Here is a 7,500-nt window from a genome sequence, read left to right on the forward strand (position 1 = left end):
CCTCCCACGTTACACTGTTGCGACAGTGCTGATGTCACACCTGCTACCGTGACACAGAGTTCATCCCTCGGTGAGACATGACCTGCAGAAATCACATGTGTGTAGGCCGGTCGAGCCACACTGACAGTAGATTTAACATTTCAGTTATAGCAAATATCAGCTGCAGAATTCTTAATATATTTACATTCTGCAACGATATATTATCCCACAGCTCTATATTTAAAGTTGCAAATATTAGCATATTCTGCTGATGTGTGTTGTAGTTTTAAAGCTGAGTCATAAAAGTCAAGCATATGGAAACGCCATCAGATGCAGAATTAGCTAAACCTTCACGCATTTACTGTGTTCACTTTATGGCGTCTGAGAATAGTGTTTCTGACGTGCTTCTGCTGCCGCCCCATTGAGAGATTCATGTACACACTGATTTTATGAGCAAATTCATAAAGGAAACCTCAAGATTCAGGACCACCAAGATTAATGTGCAGGATCTGAGGGTCTTATAACACGCGCTGCCAGCCGCTGAAAGGAACATTGTGTAGTCAGTCGTCTCACAGCCAGCGCTGTAATTTACCCTCCGCCTGCTGCTGGAAAAATACTCACATTAATGAGCTACAAAAGCACAATAATCACACAACACTGAATTATTATCATCAGCGCTTAAAATGGTCAGTCATTTTATTATGCAGTGAAAAAAAAATGGGGGGTCAGAAAAATAAACTTAATAACAAGTGACAGATATTTATTCTTGTTTTAAGCATAAACTCAATTAACCTTAATGTTTTTTTCATTTCGAGTATCTTGATTTAAGAATGTTTGGATGTTTGTACTGGAAAACAATACTGAGGAGGAACATCATTTATTGCAGTCTGTGGCTTATTTTATATTTATAGTAGGGCTAGGTAAAAAATATCGATTTCTTGATTTTAATCGATTCTCATTTTTACGAACCGATATCGATTCTTAAATCCCAAGATTCGATTAGTCTAGTCTGTTTTCAGTTGATGAATGAGCAGAATATGTAGCGCTTCCCATCCAATAAATCGCAATAATCTTTCTGCTTTGTTACTTTTGATATGAAGCAAAGTCTCAGATTTCAAATGACGATCTTATTATGAGATTCAAAAAATAAATAGCGTTTTGGTGCTGTTTAATGTGGCGTGACAGATCGCTTTAGTGCCTCAGTTAAAAAGAAACATGTGATCATCCTCTCCTCCGCTTTAATACCAGTTACAGCGCAATGAACATGCATGAACATCTGAAGGTATGTTAAAATATACAGTACAACTTACTCAAATCCGTATCATGTCTCGTGTAATCGCTCAATCAGTGTTTCAACATTGGAAAGACATCAATAAAACAGCTAAATAAAACATATTTACCTCAGAAAAACATATTCAGTGACCATAAACTCATTAGTCAGCTAGAGAAAGCAGCATTCTGATAAATATATCTATGCACCGTTACATATTCATTATAATGTTCTTCAATATTTAATGCATGTTTGAATAAATCAGTTATGACAGCCACCATTTAAATGTTTATATTTTTAAAAAAATGAATTGGAGTAGAAATATGATTATGTAATTCTAAACTTTATTTATAATAAAAAACATAATTGAGTGTAATTTAAGTGTTTGGATATAAATAAGTTAATTTAACCTTCAATTTTATTATAGTAGTACCAACTGACTCCCATGTGTAGTTTACAGCATTTGTTGAGAGATTTTTTTTCCTCCAGAAAATTTGCTAGAAATACTACATCCAAAATAATCGATATCGAATCGAATGGAAATCGAAATCATAATCGAATCGAATCAAAAGCATGTGAATAGTAATCAAATCGAATCGTGAAAATTGTGTCAATACCCAGCCCTAATTTATAGGTTTGTAGCTAATTTGCATAATGCCAGCCTGTGGTCTTCATTGGCTGAACAGCATCTCTTTGCCCCGCCCTCAATCACTGTAGTTGTATCTGAGACTGGAAGAGTTTGGTTCGTGTCGTTCATGTTGAGAAGACGCTGTTTTCTGCTGCCAAAGTAAATCCACTTTGATGAGATTGATACGATAAAACCGACGCCAACGTTACTGCTCGTATCACTGTGAATCAAGTGCTGAGATTCAGATATGATAATGAGCATTTGGTTTCTGACCAATCACAACAGACTGGACCATCTGACCAATCAGAGCAGAGCAGCTCTCAGAAAGGCGGGGTTTAGAGAGACCGAATCTTCGAATGAACCGTTTCAGATAGGGCTGGGTATTGACACAATTTTCACAATTCGATTCAATTACTGTTCACATGCTTTTGATTCAATTCGATTTGATTCAGATTCGATTCGATTCGATTATTTTGGATGTTGTATTTCAGTTACAGTACATTTTTAGAGGAAAAAAATCTCTCAACTAATGCTGTAAACTACACATGAGAGTCAGCTGGTACTACTATAATAATATTGAAGGTTAAATTAACTTACAAACACGTAAATTACACTCAATGATGTTTTTATTATAAATAAAGTTTAGAATTACATAATAATATTTCTACTCCAATTCATTTTTTTGAAATATAAACATTTGAATCGCGGCTGTCATAACTCATTTATTCAAACATGCATTAAATATTGAAGAACATTAAAATTATAATGAATATGTAACGGTGCATAGCTATATTTATTAGAATATTGCTTTCTAGAGCACTTTTCTAGCTGACTAATGAGTTTATGGTCACTGAATATGTTTTTCTGAGGTAAATGTGACGTTACGTGACATTGAAGCTGTTTTATTGACGTCTTTCCGAGGTTGAAACACTGATTGAGCGATTACACGAGACATGATACGGATTTCAGTAAGTTGTACTGTATATTTTAACATACCTTCAGATGTTCATGTTTATTTAGCTGTAACTGGTATTAAAGCGGAGGAGAGGATGATCACATGCTTCTCTTTAACTGAGGCGCTAAAGCGATCTGTCACGCCACATTAAACAGCGCCAAAACGGTGTTTATTTTTTGAATCTCATAATAAGATGGACGTCATTTGAAATCTGAGACTTTGCTTCATATCAAAAGTAACAAAGCGCAAAGATTAGTGCGATTTATTGGATGGGAGGCGCTACATATTCTGCTCATTCATCAACTGAAAACAGACTAGACTAATCGAATCTTGGGATTTAAGAATCGATATCGGTTCATAAAAATGAGAATTGATTAAAATCAAGAAATTGATATTTTTACCCAGCCCTAGTTTCAGACACTGAGAAAAGAGCTGATGCTGCAATGGATGTTATAAGAAAATGAAAGTGTTTTTGACTTTGGATGAATGTAAACCTGTTGTTTACAACATTAGGAACTTTTAAAAAAGCATAATAGGGGCACTTTAAGTAAACTCAGTGACAGATATTTGACAAACCAGGACAAAATTTACAGCTGCATATTCAGAACAAAAACACTGAAAACAACCATTAACTTCTTCCAAATGGCAATGATTTCAGCTCTCCATCACTTCCTCTGTCCTGTCATGAGTGTCTGTTCAGAATTAAACTCCACATAACGCTGAAGTTTAATGCAGCGATCGCTTCCAGATGTCTCTGCATACGATGACCCCGAAAACAGGATCCTCACACCGCCGTTTCCTCACAGCGAATGTTGCTCCGTCACGTTTCGCCGTGTCTACGAGAGCGTAATGATGTGTTTCTGAGATTTCACATGATCACGTGATCTCTTGAGGTCAGAGGAGAAAGTATTTTCTTTTAGGAGAGTTTGGTCAGGAAGCACAACCTCAACCGGACTAAAACAATATTGTGCTTCCACGTTTCCTGCCATTAGAAAGTGAGTGTCTGATACTCAGACACGTATGCAATCTTCACTACAACAAAATATACAGTACAGTCCAAAAGTTTGGAACCACTAAGATTTTAATGTTTTTAAAAGAAGTTTCGTCTGCTCACCAAGGCTACATTTATTTCATTAAAAATACAGTAAAAAACAGTAATATTGTGAAATATTATTACAATTTAAAATAACTGTGTACTATTTAAATATATTTGACAAAGTAATTTATTCCTGTGATGCAAAGCTGAATTTTCAGCATCGTTACTCCAGGCTTCAGTGTCACATGATCCTTCAGAAATCATTCTAATATGCTGATCTGCTTCTCAATAAACATTTATGATTATTTTCAATGTTGAAAACAGTTGTGTATTTTTTTTTTCAGGATTCCTTGATGAATAGAAAGTTCAAAAGAACAGCATTTATCTGAAATACAAAGCTTCTGTAGCATTATACACTACCGTTCAAAAGTTTGGGGTCAGTAAGAATTTTTATTTTTATTTTTTTGAAAAGAAATTAAAGAAATGAATACTTTTATTCAGCAAGAATGCATTAAATCAATCAAAAGTGGCAGTAAAGACATTTATAATGTTACAAAAGATTAGATTTCAGATAAACACTGTTCTTTTGAACTTTCTATTCATCAAATAATCCTGAAAAAAAATATTGTACACAAATAATTTGTACAATTGTAAACATTAAATGTTTCTTGAGCAGCAGATCAGCATATTAGAATGATTTCTGAAGGATCATGTGACACTGAAGACTGGAGTAATGATGCTGAAAATTCAGCTTTGATCACTGGAATAAATTACTTTGTGAAATATATTCAAATAGAAAACAGTTATTTTAAATTGTAATAATATTTCACAATATTACTGTTTTTTACTGTATTTTTAATTAAATAAATGTAGCCTTGGTGAGCAGACGAAACTTCTTTTAAAGACATTAAAAATTTTAGTGGTTCCAAACTTTTGGACTGTACTGTATATGTATTAAAGTGATTCATTTTTATTATTTATCAACTGAATTATCAAATACACTGTAAAAATAATGATTCTTGCTCAGGATTTTTGTCTTGTTTTCCAATACAAAAACATTCTTAAATCAAGATGCATTTACTGGAGAAGATAAAAAATTGATCGGAATGAAGTGAGTTTCTGCCAATGGAGTCAGAAAAATAAACTCATTTCCCTTTGAATCAAGATTAATTTTCTGACTCCATTGACAGATATTTGTTCTTGTTTTAAGCACAAACTCACTTCATTTTGATGCATTTTTCAATAATATCTTCAGTCATTTTTCTTCTCCAGTAAATGTATCTTGATTTAAGAATGTTTTTGTACTGTAAAACAAGACAAAGAACATAATTTTTAGCAGTGTAATATTTGATAATTCTATCTAGTTATAGAATTAATTTAAAGTGGTCTGAACGCAGGCCTAAATATCATTGTGCGTCCAGAAAAAAAGATTTATGGTTTGTAAAATTACATTTTCAGGATGCTAAAAATGACTGGTTTGCTTTTCTATGTATTCATTGCTTCTTTTTTGGTTGTGGAAAGCACATGTATTGTTAGTTGTGTGATCAACAGCCACATACTGGCGTCGCAGAAGACCACAAACCCGAGCGATTGTGCCGAGAGAACTCCAGCGTAATGACAGAGCAAAGACACGCAGTGTAAACACAGCCAGCTCGAGCTCTTCATTTAGCTCTGCTGCGCCGCAAATTACGGGTTCCTCTCGGACGCCGAAACTGACGTTTATGTTGCTGGCGAGCGCTTGAGGTCGACCCGTGTTTGTTTGTTGACAGATATGTATTGTTAGTGTTCTTTCCACACCCGTGAATCAGGAACCACATGCTGTGATGATGCTGCATGTCACTTTGTTTGTTTGTGCAGCGATGGTTTCTTTGCATGCTGTTAATTCACCTTTCAATTCATATATGTTTATTTATATATCTCGCCACTGCGAGTTGAGGTTTAAAAGCTGACACGGTCAGATGAGAAGTGAACTGATCTGAAATAATGACAATATTGTCTTTTTAGAGCTGCTTTACAGCAGAATTTGAATTGGTCTCATATTTGATGAAGTTTGTACCTTTTATTCTGTTATTTTCGTGTTTATTTCAGGGAAGCTGCTTTGAAACAAGCGCTTTAGAAATAAATCTGACACTTTTATCGTTTTAAATCAGCTTTACAGAAGGAAAGCATGTTCCAGATATTAGAAATCAAGTAGCCAGAGCTGTTAGCAACTGCAAAAAAATTGGATTAATTTGATCTAATTTTAATGTTTTTTCTCAGTTCAATTAAGCTACACAGTGTATTTGCATTATAATAGTACAAAATATAACTTTTTTAATGAACTCAAATGAAGTAAGTTCACAGTACAGTACAACTTAAAGTCATCATTAAATTAATTATCATTATTATTTTAAAGGGGACCTTTTATGCCCTTTTCACAAGATGTAATATAAGTCTCTGGTGTCCCAGAATGTGTCTGTGAAGTTTCAGCGAGCAAAAACACACCTTTTTTGTGTGTGTCCCTTTAAATGCAAATGAGCTGCTGCTCCAGAAGAGGGCGGAGCTTTAACAGCTCAACAACAACAAAGCTGGAGAATCTCACGCAGCCAAAATGAGGATTGTCAGTAACGGTGTTCAGCCTTACATTGTTCAAACCGGAGTCGACACTGATGGAGAGACTCAGGAAGAAGTTACAACTTTTAGACGTTTCTGAATGGTTAGTGGATAAATTTATGTAGTTGCTGTGGAGTTGATTCAACTCATCCACTAGCATGTGTCGTCATGTTCATCCTTTTTCGTTGAATTGACCCTCGTTTGTGAAGCAGTCCGGCGTAAAATGACGGCATGACAACAACACTCTACTACAACAACTCTTCCTCTTCTCTAAAGCAGCCCAACATGGCCCCGCCCCCTTTGTTGTGTGTTCTCAGGGGCGGGGTTTATGTAAATATTGGGGTTTGTGATGTCATTTACCTGGGAAGAAGGGTGTTGTAGTCCTTAAACTGTGAATTCTTTAAAAGAAAATATCTCTCTTTGCATTGAACTTTGAGTGTCGTAACTTTGCAGATGTTGTTTATGATCAAACAGCAACATTACACACTTACTAAAGTTAAAAATCATAATTAACCACACCTTTAAATTCATGTTCCTCATAATCTTGAATCAGAAAATCTTCTCCTCCCTCTTGCAGCTTCTCTTCTCTGATGACGAGGGCGGGGCAACCTGTCACTCACATGAGATCCACCAATAGCAAACCACAACCATCCAATCAATTCCCCACAGACAAAATCAAGCCCCGCCCTACATTTGTTCTCGTTCCCGAAGCGTTTAACACAACACAATAGAGAAGAAAAGCTTCCCTTTCATCGATTTCATCGGTTTCTCAAATAAAGTGACTTAATTTGTTGTCTTCTGCAGTGTTTTCTCACACGACAGACATTTAACTGAGATTAAATTTGTCTGATAATTCTGAAGTATTCCAGTGGTAGAAAGCGTGCTGACTTCAGCAGGACCTATCAAACGCTAGAGGGAGAAATGGAGCGGTGGCGTGAGGAAAACACGTCCTGCTTCTCCTCCTGCAGAAGCTCTAGGGTTTCCTGGGGAATTACCAGTTCGACCCTTGACCTTCAAACTGCTTAACTGGAGCCTGCTTG

Source organism: Megalobrama amblycephala, linkage group LG4, assembly GCF_018812025.1.
Source record: "Megalobrama amblycephala isolate DHTTF-2021 linkage group LG4, ASM1881202v1, whole genome shotgun sequence".
Taxonomy (NCBI): domain Eukaryota; kingdom Metazoa; phylum Chordata; class Actinopteri; order Cypriniformes; family Xenocyprididae; genus Megalobrama; species Megalobrama amblycephala.